Below are 21660 nucleotides of genomic sequence, written 5' to 3'. Positions count from 1 at the left end.
TGTCTATTCAAGTCTTTTGCCTATTTTTAAAACTGGGTTGTTTGTCTTTTTGTCATTGAGTTGAAGGATTTCTGTATATTTTCTGGATATTAAACCCTTAATGGATAGGTAGTTTCCAAATATTTTCTCCCATTGTGTAGGTTGTCATTTTACTTTCATGATAAAATCCTCTGAGGTACAAGATTTTTAATTTCATTGAGGTCCCATATATCTGTTTTTCTTTTGGTTGCTTGTGTTTTGGGTGTAAAGTCCAGGGAACCTCTGCCTAACATGAGTTCCTGAAGATGTTTCCCATGTTTTCTTCCAGGAGTTTGATTGTCCTTCCTCTTAAATTTAAGTCTTTCATCCATTTTGATTTGATTTTTGTATATGGTATGAAGTAGACATCCTCCTCCTTCTTTTATTTTTTTACAGATGGAAATCCAGTTTTCCCAGCACCATTTGTTGAAAAGGTCATTTTTTCTCAATTGAGTGAACTGGATCCCGTTTCCAAAAATCAGTTGGCCATAAATGTGAGGATTAATATCTGTACTCTCAGTTTGATTCCCTTGAGTCAGTCTGTCTATCCTTGTGCCAATACTATGTTCTTGGATTTAATTATGGAGTTTTGATTACTGCGACTTTGTAATAAGTTTTAAGTTTGTGAAGTGTGAGTCCTCCAACTTCATTCTCCTTTTTCAGGAAAGCTTTAGCTATTTGGGGCTCCTTACTCTTCTATATAAATTTGATGATTGGCTTTTCCATTTGTGCAAAGATGGTTGGAATTTTGATTAAGGTTGCATCGAACCTATAAATCAGGTAGGATTGACATCTTAATGATACTTAGTCTTTGAATCCATGAACATGGAATATTCTCCCATTTAAAATTTCTGTGACTTCTTTTAGCCATGTTTTGTAGTTTCTGTGTACAAGTCTTTTACAAACTTGGTTATATTTATTCCTCAATATTTGATTATTTTCGTTGCTATTGTGAATGGATTTCTCTTCTTGATTTCTTCTTCCAATTGTTCATTGCTTTTGTATAGAAACACTACTGATTTTTTGCGTGCTGATCTTGTACTTAGCCATTTTGCTGAATTCCTTTTTTAACTGTAGGAACTTTGTTGTGAATTTTTCAGAATTTTCTGTATGTAGGATCATATCATATGCAAACAGGGAAAATTTTACTTCTTCCTTTGCATTGGGGTGCCTTTTTCCTGTCTAAGTGCTCTGACTAGAACTGCCAGTACAATGTTGAATAGTACTGGTGAGAGTGAGCATCCTTGTCTTGTTCCTGATCTCAGAGGGAAAGCTTTCAGCCTTTCACCGTTAAATAGAATGTTAGCTGTGGGCTTTTCACATATGCCCTTTATCATTTTGAGAAAGTTTCCTTCTGTTCCTAGTTTTCTAAGTGTATCATCAAGGAGGGGTGATGGGTTTTGTTAAATGCCTTTTCTCTATCAATTTAGATGATCATGAGTTTTTTCTTTCATTCTGTTAATATGATTTATTAAATTAATTGATTTCCATATTTGAACCAGCCTTGCATACCAGGGATCAATCCCCCTCAATCACAGTGTATAATTCTTTTAATGTGCTGTCGGATTTGGTTTTCTAGTATTTTGTTGAGGATTTTTCCTCTACAGTCATATGAGAAATTGGTCTATAGTTTTCTTTTTTTAATGGTATCTTTATCTGGATTTGCCATGAGAGTGATGGTGGTCTTGTAGAATGAGTTAGGGAGTGGTCCCTAACAGCCTTCAATGTTTTTGAAGAGTTTGAGCAGATTGGGAGTTAATTCTTGGGATGACTGGTAGAATTCCTCTGTGAAGCTATTAGGTCCTGCGCTTTTCTTTGTTGGGAAGTTTTTGATTACTGATTCAATATCTTTACTAGTAATTTGTTTGTTGAGATCTTCTATTTCTTCTTGAGTCAATGTAGGTGGTTTGTTTGTTTCTATGAATTCGTCCATTTCATGTATGTTATCTAATTTATTGGTGTACAATTGTTCATAGTATCTTCTTATAATCCTTTTTATTTCAGCACAGTCAGTAGTAATTTCCCACTTTTCATTTATGAGTTTAGTTATTTGTATCCTCTCTTTTTTCTTTGTCAGTGTAGCTAATGGTTTTTCAAATTTATTGATCTCTTAAAAGAACAAACTTTCTGTTTTGTTGATTCTATTGCTTTTTGTTTTCTATTTCATTTATCTCCACTCCAATCTTTGTTATTTCCTTCTTTCTACTTGCTTTGGATTTGCTTTGCTCTTCTTTTTCTAATTCTTCCAATTTTGAGGTCAGTTCTCTTGATTTGAAGATTTTTTTTTTGTATCCTGCATGGTGGGTTCACATTTCATTATTTTTCCATATAAGTATCCTGTTATTGCAGCAGCATTTGTTGAATTTTTGTTTATTTGTTTTTTGTTCGTTTTGCGTGTTTTTGGGGGAGTGCATAGCCCAGGAATTGAACCCAGGTCTCCCTCATGGCAGGCAAGAATTCTACCACTGAACTACCCTTGTGCCCCCCTCTTCTTCTTTTTTTTAAATGTAGGCATTTGGATCTATATATTTCTGTATCAGCATTGCATTTGCTGCGTCCCACAAGTTTGGCATGTTGTATTTTCATTGTCATTAACCACAAGATATTTCCTAATTTCACTTCTGATTTCCTCTTTAACTATTGGTTGTTTAAGAATATATCATTTAACTTCCACGCATTTGTGAATTTTCCATTTCTCCCTCTATCGTTTATTTCTAGCGTCATTCCATTTTGGCCAGAGAAAATACATTGTATGATTTCAGTATTTTGAATTAATTGAGACTTGTTTTGTATTCTGTTTTTGTTAGGTGAAGTGTCCTATCCATGCCTGCTCACTCAGTTGGTTTAGAATATCATTCAAGTCTTGTACTTCCTTATTGATCTTCTTACAAATGTTCTATTTATCACTGAGAGTGGGGTAGTAATGTCTGCTACTATTAAAGTAGAACAATCTATTTCTCCCTTCATATCTGTTAATATTGCTTCATATGTTTGGGGGCTCTGCTCTTAGGTGCATATACATTTATAATTGTTACATCTTCCTTATAAAGATGTAACCCTTTTTTGGTATATAATGGCCATCTATGTCCCTCATAACTTTTTTGACCTAAATTCATTTTTATTGCTGATTAACATAACCACCTGAGCTCTCTTTTGGTTATTACTTGCATGACATACTTTTTCCATTTGTTCACCCTCATTCTACTTGTAGCTTTGAGTTTTAAGGTGAGTCTCTTATAGACAGCATATGATAGTATCGTGGTTTTTTAAATCCATTCTGCAAGCTCTGCCTTTTGACTGGAGCATTTAGTTTAAAGTTACTGTTAATACAATACATTCTTCTGCGATTTTGCCTTTGTGAACTTTATACCTATTTTGTCCCTAACTTTCATTAATACCTACCTTTATATTTATTTGCTTTTTGGTCTTATACCATATTTAGTGCCTTCTCTTTCTATCTGGATATATTTTTCATCTCTTTTCCTTGTAGTTACCATAGGATTAAAATTTGAATCCTAAATACATAACAATCATATTCAGTTTGATACCAACTTAACTTCAATGGCATGTACATAATAATTTCCTATACCCTTCTGTCCCTCCACCTCTTCTGTACTTGTTACCACTTATATCTTTGTACTTTATATGTCCAAAAACCTAGATTTATCATTGCTTTTTATGCTTTGGGTTTAGCACCTGTAGGAAGTAAGAAGAAGAATTCCATATCAAACAGTACACTACAAAATAATGGCATTTATAATGACCTATATGGCTACCTTTACTATCTTTACTGCAAGAATTTATTTCTTTATACCACTTTGGGCCACTGTCTAGCGTCCTTTCCTTTCAGCCTGCAAGAGCTTCCTTTAACACTGCTTCTAGGGCAGCTCTAGGGGTAATGCACTCTCTTAGCTTTGTTTATCTGAGAATGTCTTAATCTCTCTCATTTCTGAAAGAAACTTGCTTAGAAAGAAACTTCTTGCTGACAGTTGTTTTCTTTCAGCATTTTTACATACCTCAACCCATTGCCTTCTTGCCTCCATGATTTTTGATGAGAGATTGGAACTCAGTCTAATTGGGACCCCCTCATATGTAACACATAGCTTTCCAGAACGCTCTCCTTGTCCTTTGCATTGGATGGTGTGATCAATATGTGATGGGCTTTATTTTTCTTCATTTTTATCCTGTCTTGTGTTTTCTGTGCTTTGTGAATGTGAATATTCATGTATTTTGCTAAGTTTGGGATGTTCTCTGTCATTACTTCTTTGAATATTCCTTCTGTCCTTTTCTCTCTTTTTTTCTCCTTCTGGGACCCCCATAATGCATATATTCATGTGCTTGATGGTGTCTCAGAGGTACCTTAGACATTTTTCACTTTCAATAATTCTTTTTTTCTTTCTGCTTTTCAGCCAAACTCATTTCAAGTGTCTTGTCCTCAAGTTTACTGTTTCTTTCCTCTGTTAGCTCTAGTATGCTCTTGAAACCCTCCTGGGAATTTTTCATTTCAGCTATTGTGTCTTCAATTCCTGCAGTTCTGTTCCTTTTTAAAATTTCTATCACAGTATGATTCATATTGCTCATTCATTGATTTCCTGATAGCCTCTAGTTCTCCCTCTGTATTTTCCTTCATCCCCGTGAGAATTTTAAAGATACTTTATTTAAAGGCTTTATTTGGTTTGTCTAAATCCTCATCTTCTTTGATGGTGTTTTTTGAAGTTTTTTCTCCTTTCTTTGTATGGGCCTTTATTTACTGTTTTATTGTTTGTCTTGCATTCTTTTGTTGCACACTTTACATTGTAATATTTTAAAATGTTAACTCTGGGATTTATTCCCTGAGATTTCTGTTACTTGATTGTGCAAGCAGCTAATGGTACGAGAATTTCCTGAGCATCAGCCCTCCTATCAGGACAGCTTGTCATAGTGAATGCAGTGTACAGGTCGCTGGTTTGAAAAGATGCATGTACCCTAGAAAAGCCATGTTTTAATCCTTATCCCATTTTGTAAAGGCAGCCATTTCTTCTAATCCCTATTCAGTGCTGTCTATTTGAAACTGTGAAAAGATCATCTCCCTGGAGATGTGACTCAATCAAGAGTGGTTATTAACTGGAGTAGGTGGAGACGTGTCTCCACCCATTCAGGTGGGTCTTGATTAGTTTACTAGAATCCTATAAAAGAGAATGACAAGAGAGAAAGCCAGGAGATTCTGAGAAAGCAGAATTATGTAGCCATGAGAAGCAGAGAGTCCACCAGCCAGTAACCTTTGGATATGAAGAAGGAAAATGCCTCCCAGAGAGCTTCATGAAACAGGAAGCCAGGAGACAAAGCTATCAGATGATGCTGTGTTTGCCATGTGCTTTTCCAGATGAATGAGAAACTGACCATGATCACCATTTGCTTTCTTCTCACTTGAGAGAGAAACCTTGAACTTCATTGACCTTCTTGAACCAAGGTATCTTTCCCTGGATGCCTTAGATTGGACATTTCTATAGACTTGTTTTAATTGGGACATTTTCTCGGCCTTAGAACTGTAGACTAGCAATTTATTAAATTCCCCTTTTTAAAGGCCATTCTGCCTCTGGTATACTGCATTTTGGCAGCTAGCAGACTAGAACAGCAGGGTTTTCCCTGTCTTTCAGGACCTCTGCCTTGTCCTGGACTTTTGCTTATTAGTTATTTTTGAGATCCACTATTTACAGGTATTTGGTTGTCCCCTCTGTTTCCCAGGGGACACACCTCCCTTTCCTTGGTGTTTGCCCCAGGCTCTCTGCCTCCATAGATTTTAACACTGCCTTTGCTGTCTCAAGCTGCTTTTTCCTGGAGGGCAAATTATGAGAGGAAGGGCACATTAGGAGGACTTCCCCAAGTCAGTTCTTCCCAGCAAGAATGGGATCAGGGGCTCACAAAGGGGGCACAGACCTTTCCCACAGTACTCCTGGGAGGGTCCCAGGAAGGGCACCAAGAGCTTCTCTGACAGCACCCCAGAGCTGAGCTTTCCTGCCCTGCCTAGCAGATGCAGCCCTTCATCCGACTGTCCTGTGTAGCCCTGAGGAGACGCAGTGTCTGTAAGTCTCTATGCCCATTGCATTGCCCCTGTCTGGGGAGGGTTGAAGCAATGGCTGCTGCCACCTTTGTGGCACAGGTTGAAATAATAGGTGCCCTTAGAGTTGGACCCCCAGTGATCTGAATTCGCTAATCAAAGCCATGCTCAGTCATCCTCACCCATGGTCTTAGGGAAGAAGGTTTTTATGTCCCTTTCTGTCACCGGCAAGCTAGCCAGGGGCTGGTCCCTGGGTGTCCTGCCATGGAAGTGGGGCATGCATGCCAGTGGGTGCCAGTAGCCACAGTGTGGAGAAATCAATGTACTGTTCTCTACCATCATTTATCAGCCTTTTCCTCTTGCTCAGCCCTGGATGCTGTACAGTGGTCTTCTGGCCTCTGAAGCTTAGGAATAGTTGTTTCGGGCAGTTCCTGCCTGCTTAATAGTTGTTTTGCTGGAAGGACTGAGTCCTAGCACCCCTTACTGTTTTATGTTCCCATAATCCTCTTAGACCAGCATTTGAACAGCTGACAAAAGGTTGCCCTTTCTTCCGATCATAGGCAACCAGAGATCAGCACATTTGAGAAGCCACACCATGCTTTGTCCCCTCTTGGGATTTGGAAGTCTATGTCTATGGTGGCAGCTTGTGCCTCGAAACCTCTGCCTGTTCAGAAGGGGTATACCTGCAACAGAAAGCCATTACTTCTTATATCAGTTTTTCTGACTCCTATTTTCCTCCTTCTGAGGGGTTTATGTCATTTATGTTACAAATTCTTTGCAACATAAATGACATAAACATAAAATGTGTGCATGATGCTAAGGCATTGTACAGCTTCAACAGTTCTTTGCACAAATCTGTGAAAGTGGCTGGGGCTTATTTATTCCTTGTACTCTTATGGTTAAATGCTTGGACTCTGGAGTCCACCTGGACCTTGAGTGGCTACTTTGTGCTGTTAAGAAGAAGGTTCTCCAGTCAGAATGGTTGGGTTCAAATCCTGACTCCCTTTCTTATTAGCTTTGTGACTTTGAGGGTCACTTAACTTCTCTGTGCCTGTTTTCTTATCTATGAAATGTGGATAATAGCACCTATCTCATAGGGCTTTTGTGAAGTTCAAATGACAATTTATGTGAAGCACTTCTTCAACTCCCTGGCATATAGTACATCCTAATTAGTATGGTGGCTGGCATCGGTGAGGACAATTAAATTCTAGGAACTGCTGTATTATAGGTGAGGAAAGTGAGTCCTGGGAAGGGGAAGTAATGTGCCCCAATGTTCATAGAACTAGTGAGTGACAACAGGGAGACCCTAGTTCACAAACACGGTTGTGTAAATTCTCAGAGTAGAAAATCTTTCAGACAAAATGCTGAGTGCATGTGATTTTGATGGAATATATTGTCTAGCTCCCCAGGGTCTTCCAGAAAAGTTGGCATCCCAAGTCTGCCTTTAGATTTCTTTCTTCAGCTCCTTCTAACCTCCCCTCCTCTCCATCAAATTGAACCTAATAGTTTCCTTTTTCTAGGGACAACTGCTTCCTCGAAGGGCAACTGTTTACTCTGGGACTCACCAGGGCTGATGACTATATGGGTATTAATGTGTTAATATTTGTCCTTCTGGATAAAATGTTTGCATGTTGACAAGAGTGTTTGGTGTATTATGTCTGAGCATTGTTGGGATTTTGGTGGAATGAATTAACATTACCCCTTACTTTTGTTCCTGAACTTGGATCTGAGCATGTCAGACAAACTACCACCTTTATTCCTGACAAGCTGTACTAGAACACGTGGTTTTAGACTTGCAGGCACATGGTTCCTAACCCTGTCTTCAGAATACAACAGACATAGCCACACGATCATTGGCATTCCAGGACAGTTTTGCAGGGACAATTTTTTTTTTTGCCTCATGGCAGAGAACAGACTAGAAAGCATGTTCTTGTCAAGTAGGCTGATCCCCCAAAGGGAACACAGAAAGGGCTGAGCCTTGCTTCTTTAACTGGAAATTAAGAAAGTGGAACTGGACAGCTCGTAAATGTCTCTTCCCTCTTTCTTAATAATCAACACCATTCCGTCATGAAGACATTACATCTAACTTGCCCACACCTGTGCTGAGTTATGGCAGCGTTGAGACTACAGTCCAGGATTCTTAACGTCCCCAGTACAGCTTCTTCTTAGTCCACATGGCCCTGACCTTCATACTTGTACTCATTATAATGGGAGAAGGAAATATTCAAAGACGTCATATAATATTTATGGTACTTATTGGAAAGGCACAATGTTTTGTCCAGAGATAGACTTCTGATCATTAGACTGATGTAAACAACTGTCCACTTGGGAGAGGTTTAATTACCAACTCCAGATGTCAGGGAAAGCTGGTTCCAGAGTTTCAGCAACTTGCTCGCTCTCTGCTGGCAGGTATTCTCCACCCCCTAATCAAACCTACACACTGGACATCTCACATCTTGGCAGTAGGAGCAATGCTCTGACTCTTTGAAATGAAGAGGAGATGGTTGGCGATCAAATGTGCAGGGGTTTCTGGGACCAACCACGCTTGCCAGATCTTCTCTCCCATTTCTTCGGTTCTTTGAAATGTTCTCAGAAGAAACTATAGTTTTTGCCCCAGAGACCCCTATTTTGGTAACATACCTGTTTTTCCATAGTTTTTTTTTTTCCATAAGAAGTAATTATGATAAAGCCTACTGAATCTTGCATTCAACTACTAGACTTTGTGTTCTATTGCAACAGAGTTTAGGTGCTCATTCTTTCATAAGGTGTATGGTTGCCAGAATCAAAAGCTATGATTCAGACTATGAATGCAAGGCAGGTGTCACTATGATGCAAAATATGTTTATATGCACATTTGCTACCACAGAAATATAAACCATCTTCCTCTTCTCATTCTTTAAGTAATTACAGTTCCATGGCTTTAATCTCCATCTGCATGTTGACACCTTTCCAATTTATATCTCTATCTCCAACCTCTTTCTTGAATGTCAGTCTCAATATTCAATTGTATGCGCTATTCTTTCTAAGGAATTCTCTGCTTCAGCCCCTAACACACTCCCCACAGAGACCTGCATGCCTCATTCACTTAATTTCTTCAGGTCTGCAAAAACGTCATTCTTGATAAACTATTTACAGTTTTTATCATAAAGGATTAATACTTTTAATATAAAAAGTTTCTAAAGATAAAGAAGTAAAAAGGCCAACAACCCTATTCAAAGATGGGATAAGGTTATGAATACAAAGTTCATGGGAAAAAGACACACATGCCCAATCAGAGAAATGCAAATTAAAACTATACAGAGATACCATTTTTGACTCTTTTGGGAAGGCTGTGGGGAAATGGGCTCTTTCATTCATTCCTGCCAGGAATTCGAAATAGTATAAGTACAACAGAGAAGAATTTGGTAACAGCTAAAATTGCAAATTCCTCTTCTGAGAACTACCAAGACCTGTTGAGCTGGTACTGAGGGTGAAGGGATTTGGAATGGAGAGTGGAGGAGAGGGAAGCTAACTATTAATTTTGGTACTGAGATCAACTGCAGCAATGAGTCAATAGTTAGTCCCATTTACCTCCTTCTGTTCAACTCTCCTCCAGAAGAGAGGTCCGTGGGAGCCCTGGTGGGGCTGCACCCACAACCTGCGTGGAGAAATAGATCTGTTTCACACAAGGGATGGACTCGTGGTATGCTTATTTTGATTTTCTTATTTGTCATCACCTATCCCATGTTGTAATTATTTGCTTGTATCTGCCCCCTCTGCCCCCCCAACTACAATATAGACTCCATGAGAACAGGGGCTCCCCTCCCCCCATTCCTGTGTCATCAGTGCTGAGACAGTGCCTGGCTCAGGATACATATCAGCATAACTTTACTGAATGAATTTTGAATAGTGATTGAATGAATGAGACTGAGCCAGAGACCCTATTTTTTTCATCAGTGTGTCTACAGATTATATGATACTTATAAGACTCAATACTATTTGCCGAATAATTACAGTGGCTATGCTTTTTGACCAACTAGAAAATTTAAAGTAATTATAATTTTGTAAATAAGGCAAAAAAACCTTTCCATTATAAGAAAGTTTCCCTTATAAGAAAATTTATAGATAAGGCAAGAATTGTCCTTTTCTAATGACTTCAATTCTTCCTTATGTCCTTCTGTTTTGGCATGTACCATTCTAGCTCTCTCTATCTAGCTATATCTACATTCAAACCTTGTCTCTAGTTTATATCTGCATCATTGCAATCTATAAGAACCAGTATTCTTACCAAATAGAAAGCTATTGTGATGCATATGTGTGCATGTAATGGGTGGCAGTACGAACACATTTTATGACTTGTGTTTTTCATTTGAAATGTATCTCAGTGCTGGTTGTGTGTTGCTGCATGTGAATATTCCTTATTTTTTAAAACTACTGTGTAACGGGTGGTGGTGATGGTAGCACAGCATTGTGAACACAATTAACCACACTGAATTATATATTTGAATTGGTTAAAAGGGGAAATTTAGGTGGCATGTAAGTTAAAGAATAAAAATATAACAGTAGCAACATAGAATTATGCAACACAAATAGTGTGCTGTAATGGAAAATATGGGCTACAGTTAATAGTACGATTATAATAATATTCATCAATTGTAACAAATGTACCACATGTGTACAAGATGTTAATCATGGGGGTTTTATTGGTAACTATATTTTCTGCATGATACTTTTGTAAACCTATACTCTATAAAGAAAAAACTTATTTGTACAATTCTATGTTGGATATTGCATAGCTTATTTAACCATTTTCATACTCATGGATAATTAGATTGTTTCTATTATTTTGTATTATTGCAATGCTATAGTCAGTGCTTTTATACATCCTTCCTTTTTGTCATGGATCTGAACATTTAAAATTCTATTCAATTCTACTAAATTGCTCTATAAAGTGGCTGAGCAGATTTTCACTTCCACCCACAACGTATAACTGTACCCATTTCTCCACACTCTCACTAACTCTTGATGTTATCACACTAATATATTTTGCCAATACTAGGTAAAAGAAAATGTATTTCATCCTTTTTTCAGTTTGTGTTTCCCCTATTATAAGGAAACTTTAAAAATATTATTACTAACCATTTACAGTTTTACTTCTTTGATTTATCTGTTTATAGTTTTGCAAGATTTACTATTGTGTTGTCTTTGTGTTATTGATATATAGGAGACATTTCTTTAGCATAGATATTAACCTCTTGTGTGTAATATATACTGTAAATATTTTTTCCCAGTTTATTGCATGTCTTTAAAGTTTGTTTATTGTGTTTTGTCATACAGAGGTTTTAAATTTTGATCTAGTTATATAATCAATCTTTTTTTTCCAAAAAGCTTTTGCTCTTCTTGTCTTAATTAAGAAAGTTTTCATACCTCAAGGGTATAATATATTTGCCTATAATTTGTTTTATTACTATGCATTTGTTTTTTGCATTTAGGTCTTTAATCCACCATTTCCACAACTCATTCATCTAATGACTTCATGAAGCCATCCCCTCCCTTTTGTAACTGCACACAATTGGTAGGCTTCTGAACAGATAGGTTCAAATGACTTCTTGTCAATCAAATAACTTTAGGGTGGGCCACGGTGGCTCAGCAGGCAAGAATGCTCGCCTGCCATGCCAGAGGACCTGGGTTCGAATCCTGGTGCCTGCCCATGTTTAAAAAAAAATGATAATAACTTTAAATGATGCATAAGAAATTCAGGTAATTCATTTCTATTACATGAAGAGTATTCTGTAAAGTGAGCATCCCAGCTTCTTATTTCTCTTATGTAAATCCCTGTCTGGTCGTTTTCCTTTGAGTGAGGTCCGGCTGCAAATCTGAATGTCTTTAATAAATTCTTACCAGTTGATTTGAATGTGTTCCATTCTAGGGAGCATTTAAATCATTGACTCTTCTCTGTTTGTTTTTTCCTCTCTCTTCTACCCAACTCAAACATCCCATTAATCAAAAAAGAAAAAAGAAATTCAGGCTCTGCAAAGTGATAAAAGCTTGCCTCTGAGGGAGGCAAAATCATACCCTATAGGAACTCAGAGATGGATTCGTCTCACCATTCCCACTTTCTCCATGCTGGGTCTGCTGATGCTGGAGAGTCCTTTAACAAAGGACATTGTCCAACTCGTGGGGCAGTAGAAGTGCTCTGTGTCCTGAAAGAGGCAGTTCGTGAGTCCTTCCTCACATGTTACTGTTCCTTGGCTGAAAACAGATATGACCTGGATATGCAAGAGGGCAAGGGCCACCTGAAAGAAAAGGAAACTTCCCCTTTGGGGAAGGGGCCAAGGCCTTGGTTTTCTCATCTTTAAAATGGGAATAATTATAGAAGCTCTCCATAGGGTGATTACGAGGGCTAAATAAGATAATATTTGCCCAGCACTTAGCACAGTGCCTGGCACATGATTAACTATTAAGTAAAAGCTTAATTGCAATCCTCTTTAAGAACTGGAGCAGATATCCTTTGTGTCTAACTATGTGTGTTCCTCCTTCTTCTGCTAAACCAATCACGCGCCTCTCGGTCTGTGGAGCTCTGATGAGGCTGGTCCACGTGAGGCGCTGGTGACTAAGGCCAAGCCAATCGGTGTTCTCCATTCTCTTGGACATTTTCTTGGGCAAAAGGGATGAGTCATGATCCAATGAGTGTAATAAGTGCCAGTCCTCGGATTTTAGCTGGAACCATTGGGAAGAGGCATTCCTTGGCATTGCTGACCGGGTTGACAGCAAAACCCACGTGAGGAAGCTGAGCTGAAGGACAGATCCCTGCCGGACCCAGGCATGTCTGAAACAAGAGAGAGCCCTGGATTTCTTTGTAGTAAGAGATAAAAAAAAAAATCTTCTCTTTTGTTTAAACTAATCTGAGTGGAGCTCTTGTCATAGTACATATTGAAGTTCTTATTCTTTGTTCACATGACAGTCCAGGTAAATTGATTTGAGCCAGGTATGGAATTGCTTTAACCACATCCTTGTGCAAACTCTGACAAATACAAGTCTTGTGCCAGCCATTTCAGCGAGGGTGACTGCTGTGCATTTGGGGGGTCAGTTAGAAAAGAGGGCATTAAATGAAACTGGACTCTTGTGGATCTGTAATATCTGCTTTTAAAATTAGAACATAAGAATCCTGTTTGGCAGAGAAATCACAAAAGGAGAAACAGCAGGGATATTCTTAAAGCACAGTGCTGTGTGGTTTCCAATTAATTCACTGCCTACCCACCCACTGTCCATTTGGAAATGCTTTAATTAACATATGACACTCCAGGAGTTCTTGAAGGTGTTAGGGGCTTTAAAGTAATTCATGAGAAAAGGAAAAACCCTCCACACCAAAAAAAAAAAAAAAAAAAGAAAAAGAAAAAGCTTAATTTAAACGTACCCACACAGCGGGTTGGTTAGTTGGGGACACCCGGGTTGCGTTAATATACTTCAGAAAGCAGCGTCTTTAAACTAAGGTTCAGAAGTTGGAGCCTTCTCAGATTCCTATGGTACACTACAGGAAGCTCAAACATTTGAAAAACAGAAATTGAGGCCTTGATGAAACTCCCAAGAATAAATTTTGGGTTTGGGCTGCTGGTTCTAGCGGCAAGGGCTTTTGTGGTAACAAATTCCAAATAATCTGAAACTGCAGTTAATTCTCCCACCTTCATCCTTGTCCTTTTACATGGTGATTTTTATGTGTTGGTTGCACAGTGGTTTTGCAGTTGTGTATGCGTGTTAATGATTGAGAAGGAAATTTCTCTGTTCTTCCCTTGCCTGCCTGCTTAGATGGATGAACATCACCTCTTTTCTGTCCCCTTAAATGCTTTGCATATATCACATCATATATAATTATCCCTGATATTCAGAAGGATAAGTGTTCAGCTGCTTCTGAGAAAAATTGTACCTCATCTGTGTGCTCCGTGAAGGTAAGGGCTGTATCTGTTTTGTTTAACCCAAGGTCTCCGGATCTTGACGTGGTGGCTGAACCAGAATAAGAGTTCGGTAGGTGTGAGGGATGTCGTTTGTTGATGTACTCAACAAGTTCTCCTCTATAATAGGGATGTAAGCCTGGAAACTGCATTCCCTTCTCTGCAGGGTTCTAATTAGCTTCCATCAATGAGAGGCCCTCATGTGAGATTTGGAAGGTGGAAGAGAAGAAGATGCTTTTGTTTCTTTGGGGGCATCCTGTGCAGATGTGAGGGCACTGGAGATGGCAGATGTGAGGCTTTGCCTGGGACTTCTGAGCAGCCTTTAGAGCATCTTCTACCTTGGGGCTGTAGGTGGCTGAGACAATTGGCAGCCTGGGCACGTCTGAATTTCCTGAAAGCAGCCGTCTGTCCCTTTATTCCTGGAGCCCATCGACAGTTATGCAAGCCTATTTTTCTACAGTAAATCTCTTCATACTCTAAGTACCTATAATGGTGACTGTTTGTCTCATTAAGCTCTGATTGATTAAAAAAAAAGTTATCTGTTGATTGCCTGGCCAGAAGGTTTGTGGCATGTGATAATTTTTAATTTTCTGATTTGAATTATTCATATTGGAAAGCATATATATTACTAACTAGTGAGCATGCCCAGTGGACAAGCCAGTATCCACACCTTAGACTGGCTTTGCTGTAAACTGGTGGCCATCTCATATACAAAAGTTCTTACTTGGCTTCTTGGTGAGGAATGGTCCAAATTGAAAAGTACTAGCTCCTGCCTAAGGATGAAAGTGAAAGGAATGTAAAGGGTTCTAAGAAAATGAGAGTTCTGTGTTTGTTCTGTTTGGCTGCATAACATCCTCCAAATCTTGGTGGCTAACTACAACAATCATTTATTTCCTTCTTTGCAGGTCTGCAGGTCCACTATAAGTATGCTGAGCTCAGCTGGGAATCGGCTGGGCTTGTCTCTAGGTGGAGCATTGAGTTCAGGACGTATCCACCAGTTCCTCCTTTCTTCTTGGACTAGCAGCTCTCTGAGTGGTTCTTCTTATGGCAGATCATAAGAACACTCCAGGGAAAAGCAAAACAGGCAAGGCACTTAAAGCTGCTGCTCATGTCCTGTCTGCTAATGTTTCATTGGCTAAACCAAGTCCCCTGACCAACTACGCTATCGATAAAACAGAGAAGTGTATTGCACCCATAGTAGGTGGCATTACAAAGTTACCTGGTGTTGGGGATTGAATCATGTTACCCACAAAAGACGTGTTCAAGTCCTAACCCCTGGTCCTGTTGGTGGGAACCCATTTTGTAGGTAGAATCTTTGTATTTGTTATTATTAAGGTGAGGTCAAACTGAAAGAGGGTGGGTCTTAGTGCTATGACTGGGGTCCTTATAAGGAGGTGACTAAGCAGGAGTTAGGAGAGGCCAAAGGAAAGCGAGATTACCATGTGGTGAAGGTAGAGGTGCATTTACAAGACAAGAAAGGCCAAGGATGACTGGCAAGCCATCATCAGAGAAAGCCTGGCCCGGTAATATCTCAATGTTGGATTCCTATTGTTGAAGCCATAAAACAATATGGTATTTGTCATAGCAGCATTGACAAACTCAGACACATGGTATAATGGTGTGGACTTATAATTTCAATACAGACCAAGAATGAAGAATCAGAAAAAAAATCTGAGCTACTACATGTTAGCAGCCAAAACAAAGAAAGCTTTTTGGATCAATTAGAGTGGAATGCCCCATCACGTCATGGCTTTGATTTGTAATGTGAACCCAGGCATCTAAAACTCTATAGAGAAAAAAGAACAAACAAACGAGTAAGCTATGTCTGGGTGAAAGATACTTGTCAAAGATACTGGGAATTAATGCTGTAGTTTGGAAAGGGGATTTGGGGAGAATCATAGAATCCATTATCCTATTCACCTCTGTATTCCATATGCCTAGACCACAACAGGTACTAAATGAATGTTTGTTGGAAAATGAATTAATGAACTAATTGTAGTGGTTTTACAGTAGGCTGTATTGAGAAGAGTTCTGATGCCCAGTATAGGCTTATGACTGTTTAGTGACGTCTGCTTTGGAGAGGTATATAGGGGTAGCAGGTATTTGACATTTCTATATAACTGTGCTTTTTCTTAGAGCAGTTGAATTTCTTTAAGCTTTAACAGTCTATAACTCTATGTCTGAGATTCCCCAAGGGAAGATCACAAATTCATCTGTGAATACCCTGCAGTACTTAATATAATAAGAGGAACCTAGAGTTTCTCAACACTGGCAGTGGTAAAGCACATACTTTTTGAAGTTATATTGGCCAGGATTCAGCAACCAGCAGACACTTCAGGGTCCTACCCATATCACTTCAACAGTTTCCATCTCTTGCACCTTATCGAATACACTTTTAAATGTGATAATGCATGCAAAGCTCTTAGCAGAATGCTTGCTATGATTATTCATAACTGCTTTATTAATTTAATTGGAGCCATTTATTTGCTGGAATGTTGAAACAGATTTAAAGGTCTACAGAAGAGTAAAAAGAGTAGAGAAGACTGCTGAAAAGTAGGATTGCAGATCTCAAAGAGCTGGTATCAGTCCTCAGCCTTTTCCGTAGTGTCTCTGATAATACTTACTCACAGTGCTAAAGTAAAAAATAAAGCAAAACAGAAATCAAAGCCAAACTAAAGCAGAACACCATATTCTTTTGAATTCTTGGTTTAGCCTCGGGTTTAGAATAGACTCTGTCAATCGCTATGGTAACATTTTCCATCCTCCTCTTTGTTTCTTGTTCCTTTTCACCCTCTCCTCCCACTTGAAGTTGGCTGAAGAAAATCGAAGAGGAGAAATTCTTCTCCAAGTAATCAAACCTGCCAATTAGAAAGGAAAGACTGCCAGGTCCCAGGAGCTGGGCAGCAGTTTGTAAGAACCAATTGTGTCAAGGTGCATGCAATGCCACTGGAAGGCTGGCATCCTTAGGGAAGGCCAGTTGGATGTGTTATCCAGTTTTGATTATTACATGGATGCCTGGTCTGCTTCCTCTGTAGCCATTCAAGGAGAGCAAAGTACAGGAAGCTAAGTGCCTACCGTGCTGATTTTAGCCAGATGTTTGCAGAGCGTTGTTTCCATTAATAGGAAGCAAGTTGTAGCAGAAAAGGAAGGAGTCAGGAATTCTTTTGGAATAAAGTATGATACGTAGTGGGGTAGAGGACAGGAGCCTGATAGTTTTAGGCTAGAATTTTGGCCGCACCAGTCAATAGCTACGTGACATTGGCTCATTTCCTGACCACTCATAGCCTCCATTAGTTTCCTGGTGAAATGTATACAACACTGCCTTTCTTATAAAGTTATTGTAAGGATCCTGTCACTTTCCTGCTCATAACTCTCTAGTGGTTTCTCACTAACTTTACAATAATTCCTCAACCCCTTGTCCTGGATAATGAATTTTTCTGTGATCTGGCCCTTGCCTAGGTCTCAGACATCATTTCCTACCACTCTCCTCCTTGTGAGCTGAGCATCCTAGTGTATTTTTCTCTTCTTCCAACATCCCAAGCTTAGTCCAATTTTTCAGGGACTTCACGCATTCTCCTCCTCTGCCTAGAGGCTCTTTCTCCACATTTCTGCATACCGCCTTCTTGCCAAATGTTCTTAGCTTCAGTTGCCACCACCACCGCCATCATTGTCCTTACTAACATTTATTAAGTACTTCTCGTGAGCCTGGCACTGTTCTTAAGCACTGTCTGGGAATCTTCACATCAACCCCAAGGTGGATATAATTATTACCCCCATTTTACAGATGATGAAAATGAGGCACTGGAAGGTCCGGTAACTTCCCCAAGGCCACACAATTAAGAAGTGGCAGAGCTGGAATAGGAGTTTCAGCAGTCTGACACAGGGGCTGGCATTTAATCATTGTGCTTCTCTAACCTAGTGATTATCTGATTTTTTTTTGTTTAATTAATTTGCTGGTCTGGTAGTGTTTTTGTTTTTTAACCTAGCTTTCTACTTCCACTAGAACATAAGCCATGAAGACAGGAACCAGGCTGTTTTAAACACTTTCTGTATCCTCGGTGACTTGAACGAAGCTTGGCCTTTAATGCATGTTATTAATTAGTTGAATGAATGAATGAATGGATATTGCATATCTGATGTTGTATATCTAGTCAGATGTGGTATATTTAATATCTAATATCTATTGTATAATGTAGGAGTATGGCAGATGACTGGCTTTTTATATATACTAATTTCACTTCTCTGGCCTCCACCATGGTTGAAATAACTCTCTTTTGACTATAATGGGGCTCCCAATTTTTCAGTACCCCTCCTTCTCCCATTCTCTTCCATGGCTTTTTAGGATTCTCCCTGAGGAGAAGCCATGACCGTCCCAGATAAGCAACACCCTCTTGGGTCCCCTTTTCTCCCATTGAAATCAGTAGCCTGAATGCTTAGTGTATGTTTAGTTTTAGACTCTGGAGAAATCTAAAGTAGCTCTTAATCGGGAAAAATTCAGAGTACCTATTTAGACAATTCAAACTCCTCTGCTTGTGTTTTAGTGCCTAGTATAAGCTCACCTGACTCCGGAGGTAAAATTCCCTTCTGCCTTTGTACTCCAAGTGCAGAGGTTTGCATGAGTCATTTCATGGAACATGATCATCATCGATGATGTGGGCTTTCTCAGATTTATCTAATTTATTCACTTCCTTTCTCCATTTTTCCCTCTCCCATTTCCTTCCCTCCCTACAATCAGCCATTGTAATAGTTTTAGTGTATGTACTTTGTATGTGGACTCGCAAAAAGTGTATTCTTGCTTTATATTTTTGAATTATAAATTGAGACAAATGATGTTGTACATCATTCTGTTCTTGGTTTTTTTCAGTCTGCCTTGTGTTCACGGTCCATCCATGTGGCTGTCTTTATAGCTAGTCTAGTGCTAATAACTGTTGCATATAGTTCTGCAGTGTGCATCCATCAGATTCTAAGGAGGCAGCTGGGGACAAACTTTCCATCATAAAGGTACAGTGCACTGGTTGATCTGAGATCCTTTATTCTGTTTGTGCAAGAGATTTATTTCTCCTTATGTTCCTCTGCATCCTTTTTCCCTGCTCATGTCATCTCATACCAACTTGGGTTTGTCAGTGCCATGTTCTCAATGTGTCCACCAATCTTCTGGCACCTGGACTGTGAGCTGCAACTAATTATTGATAGTGTATTCACACATATATTCATTCAACAAGTATTTATTAATTGCATCCTCTGTGCCAGACACTGTTCTACGAAATGAATATTGAGAAGTGAGGAAGATAGGCAAGGTTCTAGTTCTTGTGGAGCTTAGATTATAGCAGGGAAAGACAAACACTGAAAAAAATGTACAAATAACTAAGCAATATGTGTTCTGGGAATGCCCTCTTTCAGAGATTAATTTGATTTTAGCTATGAATGATGAATCATCAGTTGTGCAAAGATCTGTGGCCTGAGGTGTTCTGGGACAGTAAGCACAAATGTCATATGGTGAGGACAGGACTGATCCATTCAAGAAACAGGAAAAAATCAGTATGGCTAGAAAAGAGAAGGAGAGTGGGAAGAGATGAGGCTGGAAAGGCTGGGCCAGGGAAGGCAAGAGAATGAGTTTTATTTTAAGTGCAATGGTTTGCAATGTGTGGGGGCCATTCCCTGTCCCTCTTACTTGAGTAAATCTTGTAGCTGGAGAGGAGTCTGGTTTGGTTTCCTTTATGGGTACAGAGGGGGATTTTGTACTGTAAGTCACCCTCTAATACAATTGTCCTTGGTATAGGTACTGAGCTAAACACTGGGTTTGGGAAGACAACATCATGCTGTGTGGCATTCACATCCAATGGGTGGACTAAGTTGTCTCACACACTCTAATTGGAATGGACCCAAAGCTACCCAGAGTATACTGCAGACAAGGCTGATGCTCTAGATTCTGAAGCTTCTCCAGTCTTGGGATGTCCTACCAGCCCATTATCAGAAGATGATGGATTCTGCAAGGGTAGGGCCAAGCTGCAAAAGACTCGGGAGGAGATGTGTAGAGATTTGATTCTTCGTAGGATTGTTTTCTCATGTCTTGGTTTTTATTGCTTAGTCAGTGAAGCTAAAGTGTCAAATCACTAGAGCACATCCTAAATGTTCCCTTCTGGGGAACATCCTATTTCTCCCATTTAAGCCTTAGCATTCACACTGAATTGGACCCCAACCACCTTTAGGATTATGTTGCAAGTTGTGCATAGGTAGTGGATTTTTCCCTCACTGGTGTCTGGACTCTGGTCCATTTTCCTGCTGTCTGCTGCCCAGATCAGCAATGTTGGCCCCACACTTCCCTGTGTTCAGCCTTGGAATAGCTAATCCTCTAGTTTGTTTCTCTGCACCATAACCTCTCAAGTGCTTAATGACTCGTAAACAAGTAATGAGCTCTCAGTGTACATTTAAAGGAGGCCTTGGTGAGTAATCCTTTGTGTTGTGAATAATCACCCAATAATTTATCTCCTTACAAGTATAGATTTGGGTTTTTTTATTAAAGGATGTCCTTGTAGCAGTATTAAGGGGAATTAAAACAATGTTTCTGAGAAATATTTAGCTAAGGGAGAGAAATAAAAAGGACATTCAAAATGGACAAAATTGAGATCACAAGATGTATAAACCTGTTTCTAGGGGGAAGTTTTTATTTACCCAAAGGAGTGAATGCCTTGAGATGGTATTTAAGGGGCAAAGTATTGGGGGGAGGGTTTGATATTTAGGAAGAGAAACTCATACCATGCACCCACCCTGCATGCATATGCAGCAAGTACTACATTTGCGTAAAAGGAACCTGGTTATATGAAAGGGTAAGTGCACCTGCCACAAAGCTTCTATGGCCATAGACTGGACCATCTATATAATGTGTGGGGCCCAGGGCAAAATGAAAATTTGGGGCTTCATGTTCAAAAATGATTAAGAATTTCAGAACAGCAATAGCAGAGCTTTATAAGGCATGCAGGTCGTTCTAAGAGCAGGGCTTTGTACAGGTCATGTGCCCATGAAGCCAACCGCGACCACGGATTTGTTTTTCTGGCAACCTGTGATGGATGCAGCCAGTGTGAAACGGCAAAAATAACATGGGCTTTGCAATAAGGCAAACCTGGGTAGCAGGAGTATCTACAATTTAATAATTCTGTGGCCTTTGACAGGTCACATAACCTCTTTGAGCTCTACTCTCTTCATCTATAAAATAGAGATGCTACTATTTTAATGTTGCAGTATTCCCAAAAGGATTGGTAATATTTCACTTACATACCTTGTAAGGAGAAAACGTTCAACAAATGGGAGTTATGTTGATGGTCGAACAAGTAATTAGAAAAGCTGGAACTCTGTAATGGCTAGCATCTTTGTTTGATGGTGCTTGGTTCTTCAACAGATCTTACAACTCACAGACTTCAGACTTCTTTGAGACCACTTCTAGGAATGCTACAGGGCCACTCCTACATAAATGGAGTGGGGGTAAAGGACTAAAAAGTTGAATACGAGTGCTTCCTCTTCCTGAGGTGCTTATGACTTAGTTAATGGGATAAGGTAAGGAAGTGGTATAGGAGAGGCCTTGACTAAATACTGAAGAAACAGAAAGAAAAAAGAGGCCAAATATGGTTAGAGAATACCTACTGCAATGAAGTGGCCCTTTTATTGCTGCAGAAGGAAATT

This window comes from Tamandua tetradactyla, chromosome 8, assembly GCF_023851605.1.
Source record: "Tamandua tetradactyla isolate mTamTet1 chromosome 8, mTamTet1.pri, whole genome shotgun sequence".
NCBI classification, from domain to species: domain Eukaryota; kingdom Metazoa; phylum Chordata; class Mammalia; order Pilosa; family Myrmecophagidae; genus Tamandua; species Tamandua tetradactyla.
The sequence above is the reverse complement of the archived record's forward strand: the minus strand, read 5'-3'. Positions refer to the sequence as shown.